This window comes from Meles meles, chromosome 7, assembly GCF_922984935.1.
Source record: "Meles meles chromosome 7, mMelMel3.1 paternal haplotype, whole genome shotgun sequence".
NCBI lineage: Eukaryota > Metazoa > Chordata > Mammalia > Carnivora > Mustelidae > Meles > Meles meles.
Window position 1 is genome coordinate 4,778,140 of NC_060072.1, and position 24,504 is coordinate 4,802,643.

A 24,504-nucleotide genomic window follows, 5' to 3' on the forward strand; every position below is an offset into this window, starting at 1 on the left:
CGCGGGCGGCCAGGTCCTTTCGCTCCTGCTGCTCACGGGGCTGGGAGGGGCGGCTGCCCGGTTATTCTTAGCTCTCTTAGCCCATAGCAAGGTCACCCTACTGTCCCAGGAGAGAAAGACTCAGATTTGGACAAGTTGGCAGAGGGCCTGGTCCCTGGGCTGCCCTGCTCCAGAAGGCCAGGGCCATTCTGGGCCAGAGTGGGCAGCCAGGTGGAAACCCAGCCCGGAGGCAGACACACCCCTCCACCCAGCGATTTTTGCCTGTGGGTGCCCAAGGCCCAAGCCCAGGGGCGCCTGTGCTCACTGATGTGTTCTGGGGCACCCAGGACAGTGCCTGGCCCCTAGAAGAGGCTCCCTCAGTAGTCATGAAATGTGTCGGTGGATTAATCCACGAAGGAGCCCAGTCTCCTGTTTGAAAACCGTACTGTCTGGTGGGGGAGAGCAGTGGTTTCCATAAGGGTCGTCATAGTCAGCCGTCTACAAAGGGCCATCTGCACGTCATCGGCCGCAGGAAGGACAGCCAGACCTGCTCAGTCCTTGCAACAACCACACAGATCAGAACTCTTTCTTATGCTCACGTTACACTCCAGGACGCTGGCCGCAGGGAAGCCAAGGGTCCCTGGGCAGTGACTCCAGACCCCAGGCTGGAAACCAACCTGAAGCTGGCAGACTGGGATGGGAGCTCCAGAGGGAAAGGCCAGCTCCCTGGGCTTGAGATGCATGGGTGGGGACCGGCGTTCTAGAAGAGGCAGCGTACGTGAACAGTGACCCAGGACCCTGCGCAGAGAAAACCGGGACCTTTGGTGTGTCCACAGTGGTTGCCTATGGGATGCTGGGTGCACCAGGAAGGCTGGGTGTCCAGGGGTGTTGGGGGACCTGTGTCAGGGGCTGGGGGCAAGCAGGAAGCAGGATTAGGGCTATGCTTTGTCAAGAGCCCCTCGGCTGCCCTGGGGAGGGGGCGCGGGGGGGACAAGGACAGCTAAGGGGTGCTGGGACCTGGTCCAGCAAGCGTGAGTGGGTGGGGTCTGATGTCAGGGGTGCAGATGGCCTCAGGTCTCACTGACAGCTGGGAGAGGGAGGAGGACACTGGAGGGAGGGAGGCAGAGACGAGAGGAACCCAATTACACGGTGGGATTAATCACAGCACCTTTACGGGAAGGACTTCTCACATCATTATCTGCAGCGGGATGAGCAGCTTGTTTGGGTGCGTGGAGAATTAATTAAGGTTGGGGCTGCCTCGGAGAGCTGCGAATGAAAGGGGCAAGGCAAGTGCCAAATGTGCTTATTAATAAAATATCAGACGCGGCCAGGCCATGTCCTGGGGGCCCCGGGGGAGCTGCGTCCACCCCGCTCTGCCTCCCAGGCCCGCAAGAAGCACGGGCGCAATTTCTTGAACCGAGGCTTGCTCGGGGCTGGGGCCCTGTGCTGGGTGACCATGGGGACATCGAGTCAGGTCAGAAGCTCCTGGTGGGGACAGAAGCACAGACGGGCAGTGTCACTTAGTGTGACCCAGGTTGTGATGGGCAGGAAGCCCAGAGGAACTAGCCTGGGCTCAGGGAAGGCTTCTAGAAGGAGGAAACAAGTGACCGGCTTATCAAGGATAGGAAGGAACAAGAGACAACAGTCCGGGAGGAGAAAACAAAGAGCTGGAGGCTGGTGCTGTGAAGTCAGTTCAGGAAAGATGAGAGACAGAGCAAGCCTAGCATGACTCTGTGGCAGGAGACGGAGCGTGGCAATGTGTCCTGAAGGCACTGGGAGCCATAGAAGGCTCCTGAGCAGGAGAGTGAAGCTGTCGGATTTGGTTTCACACAGATTTATTTGGCTCCCAGGGGGCCAGAGAATGGAGTCAGGGAGGCTGCTGGCTCCTGCATGAGTCCAGACAGGAGAGACTGAGGTATGAACTGGGTGGCACCAGGGGGCACTAGGAGGAATGGCCAAGAGGCTGAAGTCAGGCACCCAAAGGGCTCTGCCTGATGAACCCAGCACCCTGGGGACAGACGGGCGTGAGCCTTGTCAAGGGGAGAGTTCCCACATAGATTGGCCTCTCTGTCCATGGCCCCAATTCGATCCTTCTCTGGGAAAGGACAGATCCATGTTCAAATCCCAGCTTGACTACTTCTTAGCTGTGTGATCCTGGGCTTGTCACTTAACCTCTCTGGTTAAGTAACCTCTCTGGGCTGTTTTGTCAACTGTAAATAGAAATGCAAAGAAGCAACTCCTAAGAGGGTAATACGGAAGCAGGGAGGCCATCGAAATGACACGAGGGGGCACAGAGCACCCAGGAAATGGAAACCCTGCCTTGTTTGGTCAGGCGTATGTGTACCGGGCTGATACCTGAGCCCCCTTGGGAAGGGGGGAGAGAAGGCACACTTCCTGCCCCAAGCAGCTGTCAACTAATTTGAGAGCAAAGGAGGCTCTTCATCTCACAGAGCTCAGGTGACCTGTCCAGGGCCAAGCAGCTGCCCAGCGGACACTCCTTCAAACGACAGTTCTACGGAGCAAAGCCCTCATCCCACTTCCCCAAGACAGAGCCTCTGAGAAGGGGCTGGGGGGACAGCGAGGCCCTCGGGGTTCTGCCCCTGGTCTCCCCTCACATGCGGTGTGCCCTCGGGCCCTCCCGTGACCTCGCCGGGCCCCCTCCCGCAGCCCTGAGACCGTGGTGGCCCCCTGCCCCCACGCCCCGCGTTTTCTCTAGGTGCAAAGGCACACAGAGGGCACGGAGCTCAGGAGGCCCCGCACGCGCCAATTATCCAGATCATCACCGTTGTTGTGATGACTCGGGGGCCTGCCCGTGGGGAGGGCTGGGCGGCGTGGAAATTAGGCCTCTGCTCGGGGCGCTTGGCTCAACCTACCAATTTGCATCATATTAATCTTCGTCATCTGCGCTCCGCGCTGGAGGTGCCGCTGAGACACGGGAGCCCCAGAACCACCAGCTGCAGCACGGCCGGAACCCAGACAGACGTGGGCACGGGCGTCCTGTCCATCAGCCAGGTGCGTGCTGGGGGCAGGCCCGCGGGGGGTCTGAGGCCCAGCTGGAGACCCCTCACTGCCCCCAACGCAGCCTCTCTGCCTTCCTTGGGGGGCCTGGGCCGTGCCTTCTGGGGGCCGGGCCTGGCCACAGCTCCCCGCCGTCCCCCTGCGGGAGGTGAACCAACTCGCCCAAGGCCACCAGCGGGCACTAGGGCAGCCGGGATTCAGTCCCAGGGCACGCGTCCCTCCCATTCTAAGTTCCCCACCTGCGAGACCGTCACAGTGACAGAGGACGCGGGCTCTGAAGCCACAGGCTTGTCGTGACTTAATACGCGCCATGGCCCGGCACAGCCTGGTGCGACCTGAAGGCAGCGTATCAGTGACTTAGACTGATGAGTAAACCGAGTCTCCGGGGACTTGTTTTGCAGCTTGGAAGGCGCAGCTGGCGGTCACCCACCAGCCCTGCCCGGCTCCCTCTGCCCCCCACCCCCACCCCTGCAGCAGCTCCTGATGGCTGGGCACCCACAGGCTCTAAGCCTTAGCATCTGGGGCAGGCCGGTCTGCAAGGGCCACAGTCTCCAGTCTTGCCGTTGCCCCGGGAGCGAGGCCCGTTGCTAGAGTCAGCGGCCACAAGCCTGGAGCCGGCAGGGCTTCACTGCCGGCTCTCTCCAGACGGATGGAGACTGTGTCTTTTCATCCCTGTGTTGAATTTTCTGAAATGTGGAATTTGCAACTTGTGCTAACATTATTGCCTCCATCTCCCTGATAGCCACATAACCGGCTATCGGGGGGTGGACTGAACGAAAGGGAAACCCTTGGGAACATCTCGGTGCCATGCCTGAGATCGGGGAGCCGTCATGAGCCATGGCTTGGGTCGGATGAGGGACAGAGGCTGCCCTTGGCACACACACCGTGGCCCACAGCACCTGGGGAGCAGGGCCACTGGCAGGGATGTGGGAAGACGGGAATCAGAACACGGAGGGCTTTGTTTGCCAAGCTAAGGACCCAAACTTCATCCCAAAGGCATAACCACAGAAGGGCCCCAGGCAGAGACACGGCTAGGTCAGGGTCATGTCCTGCAAAGACGGCCCCGGGAGTCTGCAGCGGGAGGGATGGGCTGTAAGCGTCTTCCCCCCGTAAAAATTAAGTAAGTAGTTTGCATGAGTGATGGCTGAGTACATTGGTTTTTCTTTACGTATATACAGAGAGATAGGTTTTTCTATTAGCACTTAATTAATGCCCTAGCTTGGAACAGCACCCATTCATTATCCCACAGCTCCGTAGGTCAGAAGCCTGGGTGGGCTCAGCGAGTCCAGTGCTCGGGGTCTCACAAGGTAGAAATCAAGGCATCGGCCAAGATGGGTCCTTGTGGGGAGATCTGGGAGTCTTTTGGGGGGCCCCCGTCAGGATCAGGACGCTGGCAGAATGTGGTTCCTGGTGGCCGCAGGACTGAGGTCCAGCTTCTCACTGGCTGTGGGTGGAGGGCTGCTGTCCCCCTGAGAGCTCCCAGCTCAGCAGGAGCCTCCCTCCCGGGAACCCTCTTCACCCTGACTTGGCTTTGACCTCGTCTTCTAATACCAGGAGGGGGGACCCTCACGTTTTTGTAAAGGGCTGCTGTGATCAGCTTAGGCAGGGGATAACCTCCTTATCAGAAGGTCCACGGATCAGTCATCTTCATTACAGCTGTAAAACCCCTTTTTGCCACTTCCTGGGATCTCAGAGTAACCCGGGGTGTTTAGAACCGGGCTTGCTGTGTGCGCGCTTCCAAAGCCGACCGGAGCCCCGTCTCTTCTGGGCTCTGAGGGGTCCTGCCAGGCTCCCTGCCAGGGCGGGAATGGAAACCGGGCTCACCCCTTGTGACCAAGAAGGAGGCAGGCGGGGGAGCCGGGAGGAGCGGGAGACTGTGCTGAGGCTCCCCACGGAGTCACGTCCCTGGTCCCTGCGCTGCCCCCTGCCGGCCGGCCCTGGAACCACAGGGAGGCGGCGGCTTTTCTGCCACAAGGAACTGCCCTGGCCAGTTGGGAGAGTGTAAGCGGCAAGCTCCCAGGATGGAGTGTGACCTGCCTGGCCTCCCGCCTCCAGGCGGTCAGGACTGGGAGGCTGAGGCCTGGCTGCTGGCTGGCTGCTTGCCCCGCTCCAGGGCTTTGCATCCTCTGAAGACAAGGGGGGGTGGACTTGATGCCCCCCCAACAGTGCTTTGTCCAGAGGTGGAAGCAGCCTGAGTGTTTCAGCCCCTCCAGATGGAGAAGGTCACAGGCTGCAGAAAGCGAGTGGCCTGACCATCACCCCCTCTCCACTCCATAGGAGGGACCGAGTGGCCACATGGTCAGGAGCCTAAGCCCCAGGCCAGGCCCGCAGTTCAAATCCTGGCTTGGCCACATCTTCCATGGTGACTTTGGGGCCGAGGTTCCAACTGTCTCTGAGCCCTGGTTCCTTGTTTTGAATTCGGGAAATAGGGGCTTGAAGTCAGAACCCTAAGATCTTGAAGAGGAAGGAGGGACTTGAGGGGCCTTGGGGAGGGCAGAGGCTGCTCCCAGAGGAAGGGGGGAAGTAAGGGGAGTCGGGGCTCTGCACGGGGGCGGGGGGGGGGGGGGGGGGAGCGCGGCTGCTGCTGGTGCTCACATTGGCGCCCCTCCCCCTGCCTACCACAGGGGCTCAGCTTCCAAGGGCCTCACTCCCTCCCAAAGGGGGCTCCCTGTACAGACCTCTGCCGAGCGCCTCACGTCCCCAACTTCTAATTAAATGGCAGTGATTTTGACGTGGCAGGTGATCTTCTCGGGAGGCCTGGCTTTAAATTTAGCTCCCTCCCCAGCCAGCCCTTTGAAAAGGCTGCTCTCCACGGAGAGAGCAGAGAGAGCGTGAGTCATCTCCAGGCCTCCCTCCCGCCCTGGTGAGCAGCGGCATTTTGCGGGGGAGCAGGCCTCCCGAAGGCAGAGAAATAGTAAATAGGGATGGTATTAAAGGCGACCGTGCCCGTGGAGCTTGACACACAGTAGGCTCAGAAATGGGGCATCTGTGTAATTACCCGCACATACCGCCTCACGTCTCCCTCCCCCAGCCCGGCCCCCAAGAGGGGACACAGAGATTTGTGGGCTGGGATGCCCAGAAGCGTCTGTCCATGCGCCTCTGTCCATGCGCCTCGGAGCCCACTCCTCCTGCTTCCGCAGACGCACAGCCGGCTGGTGGCTGGCAGGAGCTCTAAAGCCTGAAAATGCTCCCCGCCCCTGAAGATATCCTCTTGCCCCCTAGCCCCTAAACCTGGGGGTGTTACCTTATATGGCAAGAAAGAGAAAAAAAAAAAAGAGCTTTGCAGACCTCGAAGGGCTTTGAGATGGGGGATGATCCTGGATTGTCAGCTGACCCCAAATGAAGTCACAGGGGACCTTCTGCGGTGGAGCAGATGGGGGGGTCCGACGCACACACACACAGAGGAGCAGGCCACACAGAGAGCCGGACAGATGCTGGCCTTGGAGGCCGGAGTGACACGGCTATACGCCAAGGATGTTGGCAGCCACCCGGAGCTGGAGCCGTCCTCCCTTTCTGTCCCCAAGGGAGGCCGCCCCCCAGACACCCGGCTTCAGCCCAGCGATGCTGATTCTTGGTTTTCTGGCCTCCAACACTATAAGGGAATAAATATACGTTGTTTTAAGTCTCCAAGTTCCAGGTCATTGGTTACAGCAGCCATCGGAAACCAGCGCACAGGAGTTGGGAGAAGTGAGTTTGCCCTCTGTCATGCCGCTGGGGAAGAGCCACGCTGAGATTCCAGATCCCCATCCGACCAGTCCCCCGGCCCATGCTATTCCCTGCACACTTGGGACCCCCTCCCCGCCACCGGAAGAACAGAAGGGACATCAGGCAGATCCAATACCGACTAAGTGGCAGGAGCTCCTTTCCTCTATGACACAGTCTCTCCTTTAATCCCTATGTTGACCCTTCGAGATGGATAAAAGCATCCCCATTCTGCAGATGAGGAAACTGAGGCCGAGGGGGCCAACCTAGCTCTGTCCAAGGTCGGGGAGCCAGCCGTGGGGAAGGAGAAAGTGCAGGCTCGGGAGCACAGGGAGGCCAGCCTCGCTGGCACACAGCAGGTGGAGAGTGGAGGTTTGAGGCTGACTAGGGCACCCCCACCTCCCGCTGGATCTGGCTGCAGAGCAGGCTGGGAAGGCAGGCCGGGCCCCCAGGGTCAGGAAGAGGTGATTGTGTTTGAGGGTAGATGATCAGGGTGGATGGAGGTCTAACACTCCGAGTCATCACCCAACTGGGCTGTGAACCTCTTGGGCGCAGTGAGCTCGTCTCATCTCTGGGTGACTCGCACCAGACAAGGGACAGGCCCAGAGCCCTGCTCAGTGACATGAAGGGGGAGGAGGGACGGTCCTGAATAACAAGGCTTTCCAATATGCCCTGAACACGCCATACCCAGGTACATACACACACGTGCACACATACACACAAAACCCACACACACTAGACATACACACACACACCAACACACACACAGCCCACACTATATAGTCTCGACGATCCCCAGGACACAGCCTTGGCGACAGAGGACAGACATCTCTCAACCTCAATACCATCCCCATGAGCTCTTAAGCCTGTTTCTTCACCTTTCTTGTCCTTGGTTTCCACCATAACATGGGGTGACCACGGACCCCCTCTTGGGAGGGTTGGCAGGTGCCGGGCGAAGTGCGTCACGTGTCCTGCCTCATTTAATCCCGGGAGGGAAGTGCTGCTGCGACCTTTTGAGGGAAGAACACTGAAGAAGAACACTGCCACGGGAGGAGAGCCTGGGATGGGAAGTCAGGGGGATCTGGGCTGCAGCCCCACTTCCGCCTCTTGCTGGCTGTGTGGCTCTCGGGAGATGTCCTAACTTCTCTGAGCCCCAGTTGCCTGCTTTGTCTGCAAAAAGGGGAGGACACCACCCAGTGCTTTGGTGAAGAATAAATAAAATACCACATATAAAGGGCTCAGCCCGGTTTCTGGTGAGGTTCCATCCAGGTCCCTAACCATGAAACCAGATCCAAGGATGGGAGAGCCAGGAGGAGTTTGCCCTCCGGGGAACCGACCTGCGTTCCAGGGCACTAAATGCACTCTCCCTCCCAAATGACCAAGGGATGGCCACCCTCAACACCACCCCTTCTGTGTGGTCCCTGCAATGTCCCCCCACAGTCCCCACCACTGGAGGTCAGGGGGCCTGGGACAGAGGAAGGTGGCAAGAGGGGCTTACTGAGGTTGGCTCCCTGACCCAGGGCCACGCAGAACACCCTGCACACCCAGACGGGAGGGCCAGTGGGAAACAGGGGCTGCCGGGGAGCACGGGTAGAGACACGGACTGGAACGGGAGACGGGAGCCCAAGCAGCGGTCACAGTGGTCAGAGAAGTTGGGCTTTGTCTGCAGGAAACCGAACAGAGCCTCCTTTCGGATGTGATGGATCCTCTCCCCTGACCCAGCCACCCGGCACCCAGCGCCTGGGCTGGCAAGAAGGAACGCCTCCCTTGACAGGAATGGCCTGGGGACAAAACCTGCCCCGGTGAGCCTCCTGGCGCAGGAGGCCGCACATCCGCCGCGACAGGGTCTGCAGAAGGGGGTCTGTTCTCCCCTAGGCGGGGCCGGGAGCACCTGGAAGGGGGCAGGTGAGTGCGGGGCGCCTGGGGAGCCAGGGATCGGAGACAGGGTGCGAGGCGGGCCGAGAGTAAGGACAGACGGGAGGAGAGAAGGGGAGGGAAAAGTAGGAAGGAAGGAAGGACGAAGGACAGAAAGAGGGAGGGAAGAAAAGGCGATAGTGAGCAGAAAGACGGAGCCACAAAAGAAAGGACGGAGAGAGGCTGCGAAAGAAAAAGCGCGAGGAGGAGGAGAGCGCGAGCGAGAGGGAGAGCGCGCGAGCGGGAGGAAGGGACGGAGGGAGGGTGGGGAGAGAGGGAGGGAGAGAGAAAGAAAGAGGGAGAGCGGCCGGGCGAGCGCGAGAAAGGGAGAGCGCGAGGGAGGAGGAGGGCGGGCGGGAGCGGCGGACGCCGGCGCTGGGAGAGGGGGAGCGCGGCGCGGCGGCGAGGGCAGGACGGCGGGGAGCCGCGAGGACGGCGAGGGGGCAGCAGAGGGCGCGGAGCGAGCGGCGAGCGCCAAAGAGTGAAGTGGCGGCGGCGGGCGCGGGGCCGGCGAGCATGAGCGCGGCGGCGGCGGCGGGCGCGGCGCGGGGCGCGGGGCCGGCGGGCGGGCGGGAGGCGCGGGCCGCCCAGTAGCCGCGGGCGGGCGGCGCGGGGAGCCGGCGGGGCGGGCGGCGGGCGGCCGGAGCGCGAACCCGAGTCCCAGCCGAAGCCCCAGCGCCGCGCCGCGCCCCCCACCCCCCCCCACCGCGCGCCTAGGAGCCCCCGAGCCCCGCGGGCGCCCCCGAGTCCCCGCAGCCCCCGGGGCCGGGACAACTGTTGCGGCGGCGGCGGCAGCGGCGGGGGCACCGCGGGGGCGTGGGCGGCCCCGCGCCCCAGCAGGCGGCTCAGCCCCGCGGGCGCCGGCTCCCGGCGGCGGAGCGAGGAGCGAGCGGGCGGCGGGCACGAGGTGAGCGGCGCCCCGGGCGGGCCGGGCTGGGGCCGCGCGGGGGAGGGGCGCGCCCGGACGGGAGGCAAGGGGCGGAGGGGGTGGTCCGAGCGCCCCGGGAAGAGCGGGCCGGGGGCGGGGCTCCTGGCGGGGGAGGGTCCCGGCGGGGGGGGCGGGGTCTTCGGCGCCTGGGCTCGGGAGAAAGGGGTGCTGGCGCCCGGGGCGGGGAGGGGTGGGCGCGCTGGGAGAGCCGCGGTGGGTGCTTCGGAGGGTCCGGCGTGTCTTGGAAAGGGGTCGGGGACGCCGGGCGGAGAGTCTGGGGGCGGGAGCCGGGTGAGGGTTAGCCGGGGCTCTGGCGTTGGGTCTGCGCCAGGGCTAATCAAGGTCGGGGTCGCTGAACCTGGGAGGGGAGGGGACCGAGGAGCGAGCCGGAGCGCGTCGTGCCGGTACGCGGCAGTTGGGACCGGAATGCGCGTCCGAGGTGGGGACCGGTGTCCGAGGACCGAGTCCCGGAGCGCAGCGAGCGGGTAGCCCCGTGCGCGCCGGACAGAGTTCCGGAGGCACGCTGGGGACCCAGCCGGTTCCGGGGGCCCCAGCTGGGCGGCGCGGGCCACCAGGAAGACCCCCTCCAAGAGCGCGCCCCTGGCTCCCCGCCCGCCGCGTGGCCCCGGTGGAACCGCCGCCGCTTCCCGGGGCCGAATCAATATTGATCCCGCGCCCGGAGCCGGGTGGCCCGGCGGCGGCCTCCGAAGCTCATGAGCGCGAGCGGTTGCCATGGCAACGAGACCCCAAGCGTCTTCAGGTTATATTTATTCTAATTATTATTATCATTATTAGTATTAGTATTTGTTACTCAGCCAGAGGAGAAAAGAAAGGAGAAAGAAACGCCAGCGCGTCCTAGCGCCTCCAACTGTCCTCTCTTTGGAGAGAGCCAGTGAGGGGCCCGTGGGCTAGGCCCGGTGGGTTCCCGGCTGGTGGCGGGTGGCACCCCTGGGGCGATGGGGCCAAGGAAGGGGAGTTACATAATACGCGGTGGGAGTGTGTCTGTGCCTCTTTGTGTCTACCCGGCCTCTCTCGGCCTCTGTGATCCCTGCGCTTAGTGACTGCTTTGCCCAAGGAATCCCAGAGCTGGATGACAGGAGCAGAAAGTGCCTTGCACCAGGAATCACAGAGGGTGGCCTCTAGCCCTCTCTCTCCTGGCTGGGTGACCTTGAGCAAGGTGCTTGACCTCTCAGAGCCTCTGTTTCCCCATCTGTAAAGTGGCCCCGGTGCCCTTGCTGCCTCTGAAGGTTGGTAGAGGTTGCCCTGGGAAGGCCCGGCCGGTGTCTGATGGTGTGCTCTTGGCTGTGTGACCCCAGGCAGCTTCTCTGGGCCTCAGTTACCTCGTCTATAGAATGAGGGCCTTGACCCCTGTGGGTCTAAGCCATCTTCAGTCACTGGTGTCCTGTGAATTCCACACCAGCTTGTGATTGAAATGCCCTTTAGCTAGCAAGTTGGGCCCCATTCAGAGTCAGACTAAGGGGCGGGGGTCCCTCCACCATCCGTGGTCTCGTCGCCTGTCAGATGGTCTGTGTCACCAGAAAGCATGTAGCCCAGCGGGACCTTTCCCCGACAGGCGTCTTCAGGGAACGGTTGGACGTGGCTTTCAGAGCAGAATCAGAGTAAGTCCTTGGTCCCTGGTGCCAGCTCAGGACAATCCCCACGCTGGCCAGGGTTGTCCAGAATCGAGGTGTCCCCCAACCCCTGAACCCGTGACTGCTCGCGGCAGGACCCCTCCCTGCGAGCCATCCATCTCTCCAGAGACGCTGTTTGCCGTGTGCCAGCCCTGACAGGGGACTGAGTGTGGAGTTAGAGGCCAGAAAGTTCCTTGGAGCCAGATGGCCCCCCGCGCCTCGCACCTCGGGGCTCAAGGTGAAAGCCCCAGGCAGGGGGTTCTGCCGTTTCTTTCGTGTCAGCATCCCACGGAGTTCCTGGCTCCGTCTCAGGCATCTGGGAGGAGAAACAGCTCGGCTTGGAGCTGCGTGTGTACGTGTGTGAGTATGGGAACATGCGAGTGTGTGGTGTGAGTTTGCAGCCACCGTGGTGTGCGTGTAAATGTGTGTGGGGTGCGAATGTGTGCATGCGTGTGTAAACGTGTCTGTGCGTGTGTCCCACCCACCCCGAAGCCTGTCCCGCTGGATGGGAGGGGAGGGGTGGGGGCAGGGCCAGCTGCTCAGACTTCTGTGGGGGAGAGAAAGGGGGAGGGAGGCCTGCCCCAGGGAGCCGCTGCTGAGAGCCACTCCCTGGTCCTGTTAGCCACCCGTCCAGTCCTTCCTTCGGGCACCCCGCCCAGCAAGCCCCCATAACCGCTGCCGCCAAAGGGCATCCACTCTGCCCTTGGCTGCTCTTGAGGAAACAGCCGCTGATGGGGCAAGCCAGGGTTGGAGGCCTGCCTGGGGGAAGCCAAGGTGGGGAGGGGCGCATGGGGGAGCGTCTGCCCCTGAGAGCCCGAGGAGGGGAGCCAGGGGGTCCTGGTCCAGAAGGCAGGCCCGAAGCAGCCAGAAGGGAGGAGCAGAAGGTGTTCTGGGCAGAGCCCCTCCATGGGTGGTGATGCAGATTGGCTGGGGGGGGCGGGGGGCCGCAGGACTAGGGAGACAGGCAGCAGATGGTGCCGCCACGCAGCCCGGGCGGGTGCCAGGGAGCTGGACACCCCTCCCCCCCGCCCCCAGCCTGGGGGAGGGTTCAGAAGCAGGGGTGGGGTGGCAAGGAGGGGAGGATGGGTAGGTTTGGAGCTTGGACACTTATGTGGCCTGGCTGTGGGGTGGACAGAGGGAGGGGTATTTGGAAGACAAGGAGATGGGGTCTGGTTTCCAACCCTCTAGGACAATCAGCCAACCCCTTGCCAGCCCTCCCCACTTCCGGCCACACTGCAGGAGATGAGTGCCCCGCAGCCAGACCCTTGGCTTCTAAGAGAGGCAGGGAGCAAGTGGACACCAGATTGGGCCGCGACCACTGCTGCAAATGACAGGCGACTTGGCGGACGCACACGCAGCATGAGGCCTCCGTGACACTAGGCTAGCGTCTGATGGCAGAGGCCAGAAGGCCTACTACGTGCCAGGTGTGGTACAGAGAGAGCCCAGAGCCCCATCACCTCCTTAATCTGCAGGCCATCTGCGTGAACTGGTCCTTATGGATGCCCTTGTGAGGACAAAACGGCCTCAGAGGGGTTCCGAATAACCCAGCGGCTCCTAACTGCTTGGGACTCCACCCAGAGCCCAGCCCTAGCCCCAGGGCAGCCCTGTAGCGCCTCACACTGCTGGCAGCTGCCCTGGGTCAGGCTGCTTGGAGTCTCACTTTCGAGCCCGCCCTCATTCTGTTTCCTCTGTTCTGAGCCTAGCCAGAGTGCGGCCCATCTTATGCTTGGGGCGATAGGTATCACCTCCCTTCTTGGAGACACTCTGCCTCTATTAACTCAGCCTCTGCTGGTTTGCTTCTCCCCAGCCGAGTCACACAACAGATTCACATCAGGCCTAGGATGAACAGAGAAACCCCAGCCCCAGCTCCCTCAAAAAAGTGGCTTCTCCTAGCCCAGCTGCTCTTTCTAGAAGTTACTGAAATAATAGTCAACCTCCAAGAACAAGAGGAATTGTGTCCTACACCCTCTTCTGTAAGGTGGGGTCCTGAACATCCGGAGCCAGCAAAAGCAAGGAGGGTGACCAGAGGCCTGGGCCATGGCGTCCTGGAGACGGCAGGTGCCGCCCACTCTGTTGGTTTTGGCCTCATTCTGCACAAAGCCTGGCAGGAAGCAAGTTCCATTTCCTTGTCTCCATCCCTCTCTTTTTGTCCTTCCTGACCTCCTTCCTGCAGCTCACACATTGCTTGACCCCATCTCTGTGTGTGACCTGGGGACATAGAGAAGATCCTCTCACACCTGTCCCCGTGGAGCCCTGCCTAGAGATGACCAGGGCTCAACTTGGTGGATGACTGAGTAAATAAATAGCTAATTCTCTGGCTGGGACAGTGGCTGTCTTGGGACCACTGACCCTGTTACTGTACTTACAACCCCTCGTGTCAGCTAGGTCCCCTGGCGGCAAGATCCTTCTTCCTCTTCCCCTTGACTGTGACTAGGTTGGAGAATCTTCTCTGGGCGTTCTGACTTGGCCCCTCACTGGCGAGTCACTTGCCCCCTGAGCCCCCTTTCCCACTCAGCAGTACAGGACATGAAGGTTGTGGGGTAAGGGGTCCCGGTAGGGTCTTGGGTGTGGGAGCCCCCACTCTCCATAGCCTAAAGTTGGGGAATCAGACAAAGACAGGGACCCCAGCACATCTGGGGCCTCTGTGCCATGCTAAGGCAGAGAGGGAAGCCCCAGGAGCTGCTGCGGTGGGTCCCGAGAGGGAGCTGGAAACTTGTCCCTGTACCCAGATACAGATGAGGATGCTGAGTCCAGAGCCAGCTCTGGATGTGCTCAAGGTCACGGTGAATGGACACCCTTGACCTCCAAGGATGTTCAGGGTTAGGATGCAGACTTGGTAGGTGTTTTTCAGAGGCCCTCGAGGCTGCCTGGGATGGGGGATCGGGAGGGGTCCGGGACGGTCGAATGCAGTCCCCTCCGAAAAAGGCTTCAGACCCCCCACCGTCACCCCCACCACCTCTAGGCCCTTGGCCATCTGAGCGGAAAAGCAGGAGCCAGATGAAATGCAAATGCCTCCCATCCCAGATTTCCAGACGTCGGCCATGAATGGAGCGTCTACTTTGCGTGTTCTAGACAGCCTGCCCCTTCCCTCTCCCCCCCCAACTAGGGCGTACGCTCCGATTACCGCCCATCTGTCCGCACGCACACGTACCTCAGCAGATGCGTGCAGACTTGCCTCAAGAAATTAAGAAATAATGCATGAGTTTCCCAAATTACACCCATTTAACACTGAATTAAGTTCTGGAAGCTCTTAACAGAGCCCTGGGAGGAAAAAAAAAATCTTTGTTCACACTTCCCTGGAAAATGAGACAAACCGTGATCTTTTAAAACCCAGCTACATAATCTGATTATTCCTCGCTGGCGAGCGTCAGAAATGCCCGGCGGAGGGCGGAGATGGCTCGGCCGCCGCCGAGAGGTTTGCATGGGGAAATTGGGCAGGGAAAGTTTGCCTCCTGCACCAGATTCAAAGCTCTTCGGCACCTGATAGGCTCAGAATAAAGTGCTGCTTTCTTAGATATTGGCACAAATTAAAAATAAAGACAAATTCCTTCCATAATCCAGTGCGAGAATTCCCTCCGCGGCTCCCCGAGCTGGTTACGGAAAGGATGGTGATTTGCTTTCACTTTGGGCTCCTTTTCTTCCGTGCACAGCTGGATTTCCAGACTAACGGCCGATGCATTTAGCTCACATTCATTCCACGTTTCCGGCACACCTACCCTGTGCCAGGACACGGTGCCAGCCGGAGACCAGAGACGATGAAGATAGGACCTGCTGGGTTTTGCAGTGTGTCTGTTGGGGGCAGAATAGAATGAAACAGGGATCTACAAGGTCCCACCCTGCCTGAGGGGGCAGGGAGGGCTCCCTGGAGGAGGTGACTTTTGGCTTGGGTCTTAAAGTGTGAGTCAGACGGTGCCCGGCCCAGAAGAGGGCAGAGGGCATTTCAGGAAGAGGAGTAGCCCAAGAAAATCTTGAAGCGGTCTGGCAGAGGCTCGGGCTCCCGGTGGCATCTTCTGATTTTCACGCTGGCAGTTTCCCTTGTTGCCAAGCCCCTTCATATGCATTACCCCCCAGCGCCCTCGGGAAACCCCAGGGCCAACCTGTGAGTATCCCTTTTGCTAAGGAGAACAGAGCCCAGAGAGAGGAAGCGGGTGCTGGGGTCATGGCCAGACAGGGCTCTGAAACTCCAGGTTCTGGATCCTGTGGGCTCTTTGGGATGGGGGAACAAGCATAAGACACTAAAAATGGAAATTCTAAAAATTAAAGCATGGAACCACAGACACTAATACCAAAGTCTAGAAAGTCCCCTTTCTTCCTCCCTCTGAGCTCTCTCCGTCTCCTCCGCTCCCGCCAAGCTGGGCTTCAGGACGGGCCCGGGATGTCCACGCTAGGTCTGCTAGCACTGAGCCTCAGTCTCTACATCCAGGAAATGGGGCAGGGAGCCTCTGTGCCCGTTTGCAGGAAGCCTGGCCACACCACTGAGCCCCAGAGGCCCGACCTTCCCCTCTGCGGGAGTCCAGCATGCCCCCGCCGTGGGCTGGTTTGCGAGGCCTCTGCCGTTTCGGTGTTTCAGAGAGCAGGTGGGCAGTGTGGCATCCTCTGGGTGTGACTGCCTGGAATCTGTTCCCCGGGGCCCCGAGGCCTTTGGGGAATGAACCGAGCCTCTGAGCTGAGGCCCATCGTCAGGACAACGGGCAGAGCCGGAGGGAGGCTCCTGGCCCAGATGCACAGATGGGTAGAGAGCCTGTGCCCGGGGCTCCTGCGGGGACGAGTGTTCCCTGTGCTCGTTCCAAACTCTGCGACCCTGGGTGGGTTATATAACCTCTGGACCTCTGTTTCCTCATCTGCAAAAGGGGTTATCGTGAGAGCCAGATAAGGTTTGCGGAGAGGCTTAGTGAGCCCAGAGTGTGCGTTGACGACCGCGTCGGCTGTCTTCTCACTTTATTAGGACGAGCTGGCGTGTCACCGTGGCACTGTTCGCACCGCCTCAGCTCTTCCTGCAGCGGCCAGGCACGAGCCGTACCCGATCGTCCCTGAACCCCCAGGCAGTGGTTGTTGACTGAATGAGGAAGAGTCAAGGGGGCCCTGAGACCAGGTGGAGCCTGCCCGGCGCAGCCTCCTGGGCTCACACCCCATCTCCAGTACCGGCCGCTCGGCTCACTCCAAGCCTCCGTGTGCTTGTTGGCAAGACAAGGCTGATAACGTTGGTAATGACACTAACACGTTACAAGGGCAGTTTTGAGGGTTACGGGTAAGAATCATAATATTCCAGGCTCCTGGGTCCATCACAACGATAACCGTGATTTTATTATCCCAGAACTCTGGAGGGACCATCTCGGCTCACACCCCAGTCTCCATCCTGGCTAGCTGTGTGACCTTGGGCAGGTTACATGACCTCTCTGAGCCTCAGTGTCCTCATCTAAAAATGGGGATAGCACCCACCTCACAAGGTTCTTTGAAGAATTAAATGAGTCAGTCCAAGGACCGCGCTTGGTGCAGAGCCTGACGTGCAGTTCAATGCTCAGTACGCGTTACGGTCCTCACCGCCAGGGGTCCGGTTAATAACGGAAACACCCAGGAGGCCCGGAGGCGGTGGGCTTCTCTCTGTGCTGGAAGGGTGGACACCACTTCGTTCCTGCTTTAGCTCTGTGGCTGGAGCCTGGCCCAGGGTGCCTGGGCAGGATGGGCAGATGGGCAGGTGGGCGGACGGATGGGCGGATGGATGAATGAGCGAGTGAGGCGATGGACGGAAGAAGGAAGGATGGACAGACGGACAGCTGTCAGGGAACGTCACAAGGCCAGGATCGGGGCAGCTGGGGAGGGGATTCCTTTCGAGGTGCGTGAGCGATGAGGTGGAATGGACTGCGTAGCCATCTCTCTTCCCTGTGCGGACGTCTGTTATCCCTGTTCCACGGGACCGGGCATGGTGGCCCGAGTCCGGGGGCCCAGGCCACCAGTGTCCCTGCCAGTGTGGTTGTGAGCTGGACAGAGCTGGTTCATGCTGTGGCTTCCTCCCCTTTCGCACGGGGAAGTCCCAGTGCAGCTCCAAACCTCCATTCCCTTCTCCATGGTACAGGCCAAGCGCTGCCTGCCTTTGGGGGATGGTGACGCGCACAGATAAGGTGTCTGAGCGTAGTTTGTAATCTGTGAAGCTGCGCTGGAAGTCGGGGGAGGTGTTTGGGCTCCATACGGTGGGGGACAGGTTGCACGGGAGGCTTTGGAGCAGGGGTGGCGCGTTGCCCGCACAGACTATGGAACAGCGACCTGCGAGCTGTCTGATTTCTGCCAGAGGGGCCCAAAGCGCAGGGTCAGGGGAGGGGCAAGAAACGAGGGCACTGCCAAGCCACGGCAGAATTCAGCCTGCCTGCCCCGGGCGCGGGAGTGCTGGCTCCCAGGCCCGCGGGTGCCCCAACCTGCTAGGGAGACCCCTGAGTCGCCACAGAACACCCGTCCCGGGCGCTTCGTAAACACCAGCGGTTTGATCCTGGGACCGTGCCGTGCGCAAGGACAGGTGACCATTGCTCCCATGTGGTGACCTCCCTGTGACCATACGGCTGCTGAGGACCTGGATCTGGCAGCTTCGACTCTTTCCACGGTGGGAGGCCGGATACGCTTTGTGGCCCGGAGAGGCGTTGGTTGGCACGGGGACACCAGAGACCTGCGCCCGCCCCTCACTGGCGTGTGGCCTTGCCAAGCCACCTCCTCTCTGTCTCAGTTTCCTCCTCTGTAAACGGGGTCCGCAGCAGGACCCCGGGGTCCTATGTGCCTGAGGGGCAGGCAGAATGCTCCAGAAGCAAGCCCTTTACACGCTACCACTGGTCTGTCACCATCGTGGAGCTCCTTCTCTCCGGGGAGGGGGACGCAGCGAAGCGAGACCCTGGGGAAGGAGTGGAGCGGGGGTAGGGTTGCTCTGGAGCTGCCCCGGCCTCATCTGGGCCGGAGGTCAAGGGCAGCGGGGTCTTTAATATTTGACCCTTGGATTCTGCTGCCACCTCTTGCCTCCCCCGAAGGGGCTGGGCCAGGGGTCAGGAGTGTGTACGCCGTCCGCTCGGGTCCCTGTGACATGGTGTTCACCCCAGAAGTTACCCCCAGGGCTTGTGGTCTGCAGGACGTCTGGATCCTACGGGTCTGGGTCCCACGTAAGGGACTGAGCAAGTGTGGGTGCTGACGGGGGTCGGAGCAGCAAGGAGGCCTTCCCAGGGGAGGTAGCACGAGTATGAGATGACGAGGTCAACAAGCCAGGGGCGGAGGGACATCACGGGAAAAGGAACAAGGCGCGTGGAGCCCAGGAAAAGGAGTCGACGCACGTTCCGCGCTTGGCCACGGCTGTCCCGTGGTGTTGCTGGAGGCCGGGCAGGGGAGGCTCTGGCATTCGGCAGTGGCCTGACCTCCAAGGACGCTGGCAAGTTAAGGAGTGTTTGTTCCGCCGCTGTGGTCAGCGGGGATAGTGACGGCCCTTCCCAGTTGCTCGTGTGAAGCACCCAGTGTACTTTCCTGAAGGGAGAGGGGACGCGGAGGCCTGTGGCAGCCTCCAGCTCCACCCAGGTGCCAGGGTCCCCGGGGGTCCCACTGCCTGCAGAGCACCCGCCCCCGAGTTCAGTCCTACCTGGGGAAGCAAAGCCTCCTCTTCCGGGGACAGGATATTTCCGGTGGGTCCAGACATGATCACCCCCCTGGGACTCCGGCCCCCGTCCGTCTTCCTGCAGGGCCACAGGCCAGCAGGTGGGGATGTCCGGGAGAGGACGAGGGCCTGGCAGAATTCTGGGCAGGGCGAGGGAAAGATTAGGAGACTTTCCTCCTGAAATTCAAACAATTGGACAGTCTGTTCTGGATCGATTTAGAAGCAGTGAAGTGGGAAAAAAATCAGAAAATATAGTGTGAAAGCTATTTTCTCTCTCTCTCAGTTGGGAAGAGGGATGAGCAGTTTATTTGTGGACTGTCCAAGGCCCTGGCCAGGGCCTCTTAGCTCCGTGCTGCCCTCCATCACTGCCCTGGTCCCCTGCTCTCCCACTCCCCACCTCTGTCCTCAGGGCAGGGCTGGACACCCAGGGTCTCCAAGGGACATCGGACATAGATCCAGCCTCCACTGGAAGCCAACAGTCGTAGGGGCCTCCAGTGTGGGCTCAGCCAAGAAGGGCCCCCTGAGCTAGGTCCCGCCTGTGCAGACACCAGGTGGAGAGGGATGGAAAGCCCCACTCCCAGCTCCGGCCCTGAGCCTCTGTGTGCGAAGGGCAGGCGTCTGTCTCGTTCATTCCTGCGTCCTCAGGGCTGCGAGTCAGGAGTGTACCCAGCAGGGGCTCAGCGAACGTTTCCTGGCTGAATGGTGGATGGGAACAGGCAAGCGAGAAGAAAACCGAGGTTTCGAATGAAGCGACCTGCTCACGGTCCCATGTCGGTTAGCGGCGGTGATGGCATTGGATGGCATTAGTACTAGATCTCACCCCTGTGCCCGGACGTCCCCACCCCCCGCCCCGTCCGTGAGGCTGGGAGCTAGGTCTGAGATACTGGGGTGGGGGGGGCACTCGTATCAACAACCTCTTCTCTCCCAGGCATGGCCTGTCCCTCTCTTCCTCACACAACCAAATGTAGGCTTCGTTTTCACAGCTTGAGCCAAATGCTGATTGTTTTAAAATAAGCCTGTTCGGTGTGAGGCCAGACTAGTGTAGAGGGGAGGGGTTGGAGTGTGGAGTCCTCCTCCCCAGCTTCCCCGAAAGACTGTCCCCCAGGAGGACGGGCCCCCGGGGGCTGTGGTTGGAGGAGTTCAGTCAGGACCCAGGTCTGCCGGGAAGTCCTGCTCGCAGGCAGAGGGCCAGGCCTCCAGCTCCGGTGGGAAATGGGACCAGTTTATTCCAAAAATGGTCTCTCTTCTGCTTTCCCCCAGGCCTCGGGAGAAGGGGAAATTCCCGGTGGTTTCAGTTCAGGAGAGCAGCAGCTCCCTCCCCACCACCACATCCTCCCCGATTGCCCAAGGCCAAGAGCTGGAGGCCCAGAAAGGACCTTGACTTGGAAATGGGGTCAGCTTGGGGTCAAGTGCGGGGAGCTGAGCTGCTCTGTGACCTTGGCCTCCTTACTTTTCTCATCTGCGCCTGGGGCCGCAGCAGCCCCCTTTTTCGAGAATTAAAGGAGACAATATGTGTCAGACGCCCATCCCAGGGCCGGACACATAGTGGCGCAAGAAATAGTCTCTTTCTCCTGTCTCCCTTGTACCGAAGGCCACTTCTATACAGGCTAGCTTTTGGGGGGTCTGCCTCTATAGCCTGGAGCCTGTAGGCTGTGGTCCAAGGTCTGTGCCCCCCCCGCACCCCGGCTGACGGTGGTGGCGGAGGCATGCCACAGTGTGGAGAGACCTGTGCCCCCCTAAATGTCTCAGCGCCCCCCGAGCCATGCCAGGGATGTGTGGACTGTGCCAGCTGGGGCCAGTGCGGCACTGAGGAGGAGCCCCGTGCCGAGAACATGGAAGTCTGGGTGCCGGTCCCAGGTCGGCTTCACAGGACCTGTCAGACACCCCCATCCCTGCGGAATGACAACCTCTCTGGTCCTCCGTTCCTCCGTGTCCACGTCTGAGCGAATGATCTCCCCTGGACCGCGTCTCAGGGTCACGTGCAGCTCACTTCAAAGACCGTGGAGCAGCCGGAAGCAAACCCTGAGCCCAGCAAAGGAGAGGCCAAGAAGGGAAACCCTGTCTCCTGACCACCCGCTGACCGCCCGGCTCGGTCCTGGATTCCCGTATGCCTCCTCCTGTCATCCCGCAGGCCCCCCCCCGTGAGGCTAGGGTCAGCACCCCACTTCGCAGGCAAGAGGGAGGCCCAGACAGGCTGGGTCACGTGTCTGGGGCCACAGGACCACCGTGGCCCCTCCCCCAGGCCAGCTTGCGCCCCTGTCCTCTCCGCGGCCCCCCTCTGCCAGGCTTGGCCCGGAGCCCACCTCCCAGGGGACTCCCGCCCTCCGCACCCCCGTTCGGACCGGCTCTCTTGCTGACCGAGCTCTTTCATAAACGCTTTTTCATGTTACCTCTCCGTTCCGCAGAAATTTGGGGGCCCACATTCCCCCCACAGCAGCACACTACTGAGACCTCCGTAATACTGTTTACCTAGATGTCCTAAAAATTGAGCAATTTTCTCCCCGTCCTGAGCCATGTTCCGTTTTGAAAAGCAGGAAGCCTGTCCTGGTGGGCCGGGATGGCTTCTTCAGCCCACGGAGCCCGTGTGAGGAAGGCCTGTCCTCCCAGTGCCAGGCTCTGCCCCGTCACCAGGGTGGACCGGGATGGACTCCCGGCTGGCGGGGGTGGAGGTCTGATGGCCGGGCCTTCCCCCTCCGGCGGGGGCCTGTGCTCTGCCCTGGCTCCCCGCTCCCTCTCAGAGCCCACCTGGGGATGGGCAGAGGGCTCCGCTCCATGGACGCAGGCAGATGGGTTTCTTAGCGATTCCTTGGTTTCCCGAGGGCAAAGTCAAGAGAGCGGCTCTCCAGTTCGAGGAGGAAGTGCTGGCTGGTGCCGACTGGGCTGGGGAGGAGGCCTGAGAAAAGCACCAGGGGCTCAGAGCAGTTCCCCGCCATTCCAGAGCCCAGCTCCTCCCCAGACGCCTGCCAGCGGCTGCCCATGGTGACCTCAGGCCCGAGAGCTGGCTTCCCTCCAGATCTCCTACGACCACGTCATACTGCCGTTCTCTTGACAGGATGGGGATGCGGGGAGTGTGTGTGACGCGGGGGTCTTCCTTCTGTCCCGGAACCCCCCTGCCCTCCACTTCTCACTCCGATCTCGCGGCCGACCCCTCCCCATTTTTCTCGGGAGATCCGTCATGGGACCGGCTGGCACAGGGGACAGCAAAGCCCAGGGTGGGGACCACAGGGCTGGGGTCGGCCAGGGAGGTTAGGTTGGGGTACCCGCGGCCCCAGGAGTGGGGGTGAGCCGGAGGAGGGCTGCTGTCTGTTCAAGTCTGAGGCGTCATCAGCATCAGCACTCGGGGAAGATGGCCGGGAGCCGCTTCCTGCCACCTTTGAAAGTGTCCTGTGCCCCCGGCTGCCTGGCCATTGCCGCCAGGGAGCCCTCTTGGGTGTGGAGGGTCCCAGGGAGGCCAGGCCTGGCTCGTTGGGGTTCGGAATGGAATAGGGAACCGGGCCAGCTACCCGGGGGCGGCAGATGCTTTTGAGAGGGGCGGCGGGGCCTGGCTTGGCTTTTGGCAGCCTCTGGCTCGTCTCCCGCTCAGCAGCTTTCGTGCCAATTATGGGGAGTGTGGGCGGGAGGCTCGTTAACCCCCAGAAGCGGAGCGGGTTCAGGGGTGCTCCAGGTGGACGAGCCCCCACCCCCGGCCAGCAGTGGGGGGTTAAGAGTGCTAGGTGGGGGGGGGATGGGAGAGCCAGCTCGCAAGCACCATCCCTGTGGTCTCCTTTATGGCCCTATTTGCATAATTTTGAAGTTGGTTGGCCTAAAGGCAACTTCGCTTAATCACAGCTGACAAGTCTCTGGTTGCAACAGCAGCTGCTGCCAATTAGCCGCGTTGGTGCCTCGGTTTGTTAAACCTTCGCTTGGCAGCCCCTACCCCGCTCCCCCTTCCGGCCCCTGTGCATCAGACCCCGAGGGAACCGGCAGCTCCCTGCTGCCCGCTCCCTGCTGCCCGCTCCCTGGTGTGCGCCGCAGCTGGGTCTTCTCAAGCTTGCAGGCGCCAGGACCCGTCAGCAGGCGTTGGTTAGCAGGTGCTGGGACGGGTTAGCTGGTGCTGGGACTGGTTAGCAGGGGCTGGGACCCATCAGCAGGCACTGGTTAGCAGATGGCGGGACTCGTTAGCAGGTACTGGTTAGCAGGCACTGGGACTGGTCAGCAGGCACTGGTTAGCAGATGGTGGGAACTCTTCACAGGTGCTGGGACCAGTTAGCAGGCGCCAGGACTGGTTAGTAGGCGCAGGCCCTGAATCCTCGGGGTTCGGAGGGGGGCAGCCCGAGAGCCCGTGTCTCCAGCCAGCTCCGAGGAGATGCCCTGGATGCTGTCTGTGGACTGCACTGTGGGTATCAAGGCTCTAATCAGAGGTTCACAAGCTGGGGCGCCCTGTTTCTGTGAATAAAGTTCTACCGGAACATAGCCTCACCCATGTGCTTAGTATCACATGTGGCCGCTTTCTTGCTACGATGGCAGAGTTAAGTTGTTCCCACAAGGCCCAGTGGCTCAAAAGCCAATGACATGTACGTCTGGCCCTTTCTAGAAGACGTCTCCAGACCTCTGACTAACCCAGTGGTTCTCATACTCGAGCATCTGCCAGGAAAAGCCGGGATGAAGACGCAGATTCTGAGATCCTGCATTTCTAGGCAGCTCCCGAGTGCAGGGCCACACTCCAGGCACCCTGGTCCAACTACCTCTCCAATGGTCTGTACACATCTTGTCCTACCCTGAACACCACCCCCATTAGAAGAAGAAACTGAGGGTCAGAGAGGTCCCTTGACTCTCCAAGGTCCTGAAGTGATAAGCGCTGGCTCTTTGCTACCACATACTGTATCCTTGACGCAGGTGCCTCTCCCCAGGGTGCACACACCCTGGTTACTTAGGTTGGTCTGTTTCGAATCTGGGTTCTACACTGGGGCTTTATCATTAGTAACAGCAACACCTGAGCCGGGCACAGAGCGCTGTCAGCCTCCTCGGGTTAAGAAGCGTGATCATGCAAGGTCAGGGTATCGAGGGCACAGCCGTGTGCACCTGGCGCCCAGGGGGGACTTTTCTGTTTGTCCTCCGCCAACATCTGCAGGGCGGCTGGCGGTTGGCGGCGTTGTTCAGTTACCAACATCCGTTTGGTGTCATTATCCCCCCTCGGCATGACCACCTGTCCTGCAGTCTCTGGGTTCCTTGGCATCACTGTGAATGATCAGCTTGCTCCCTTATCTTCCCAAAACCCAGAGAGGGGAGAGGCAAGGCACCCACGACACGAAGAGGAAGAAACCGCACCTTCCAGAGGCAGGTGAACTGCCCAGGCAGGTAGGAGGCAGCCCTGGGCTTCTGGGCCTGGGTTAGGTCACGTGGATCCAGCCGGTCAGGCACATGGCAGGGCTACGCAGGAAGACGGTTCATGTCCCTTGTTTATAGGCAAGGAAGCCTATGGCCCGGAGAGATGATGACCACGAAGCACTCGAAGGGATGGGGTTGTCCCAGCGGGGCCAGGGATCTGCGCGGAGACAGATCCTTACTGGAGGGGGGCAATCCCAGCACGGGGCCAGGAGACCAGGAGGCATAGCTGAGCACAGGTAGCATTTCCAGAGAACTCTGCCAAGCCAGCTCCCTGAGACCCCGCACCAGGCCCCTCCTCGGCCCCCCAGAGTCTGGGGACTGGGACTTTTAACAGTCGAAGGGGGATG

General features: G+C 61.1%; 1 protein-coding gene across 4 annotated transcripts in view; it reads left to right on the forward strand.

Annotated features, from left to right (window-relative positions):
• Positions 1-8,490: 8,490 nt before the first annotated feature.
• Positions 8,491-24,504, forward strand: part of SHISAL1 (shisa like 1) — a 73,109-nt gene continuing 57,095 nt past the window's right edge. For 2 of the 4 annotated variants that reach the window (XM_046013653.1, XM_046013657.1), the window contains exon 1: positions 9,164-9,520. The gene's annotated coding sequence lies outside the window, so the exon portion shown is untranslated. Of the gene's footprint in view, positions 8,605-9,163; positions 9,521-16,289; positions 16,377-24,504 lie in introns of those variants that run through there. The other 2 variants (XM_046013654.1, XM_046013656.1) reach the window with 2 other exon arrangements.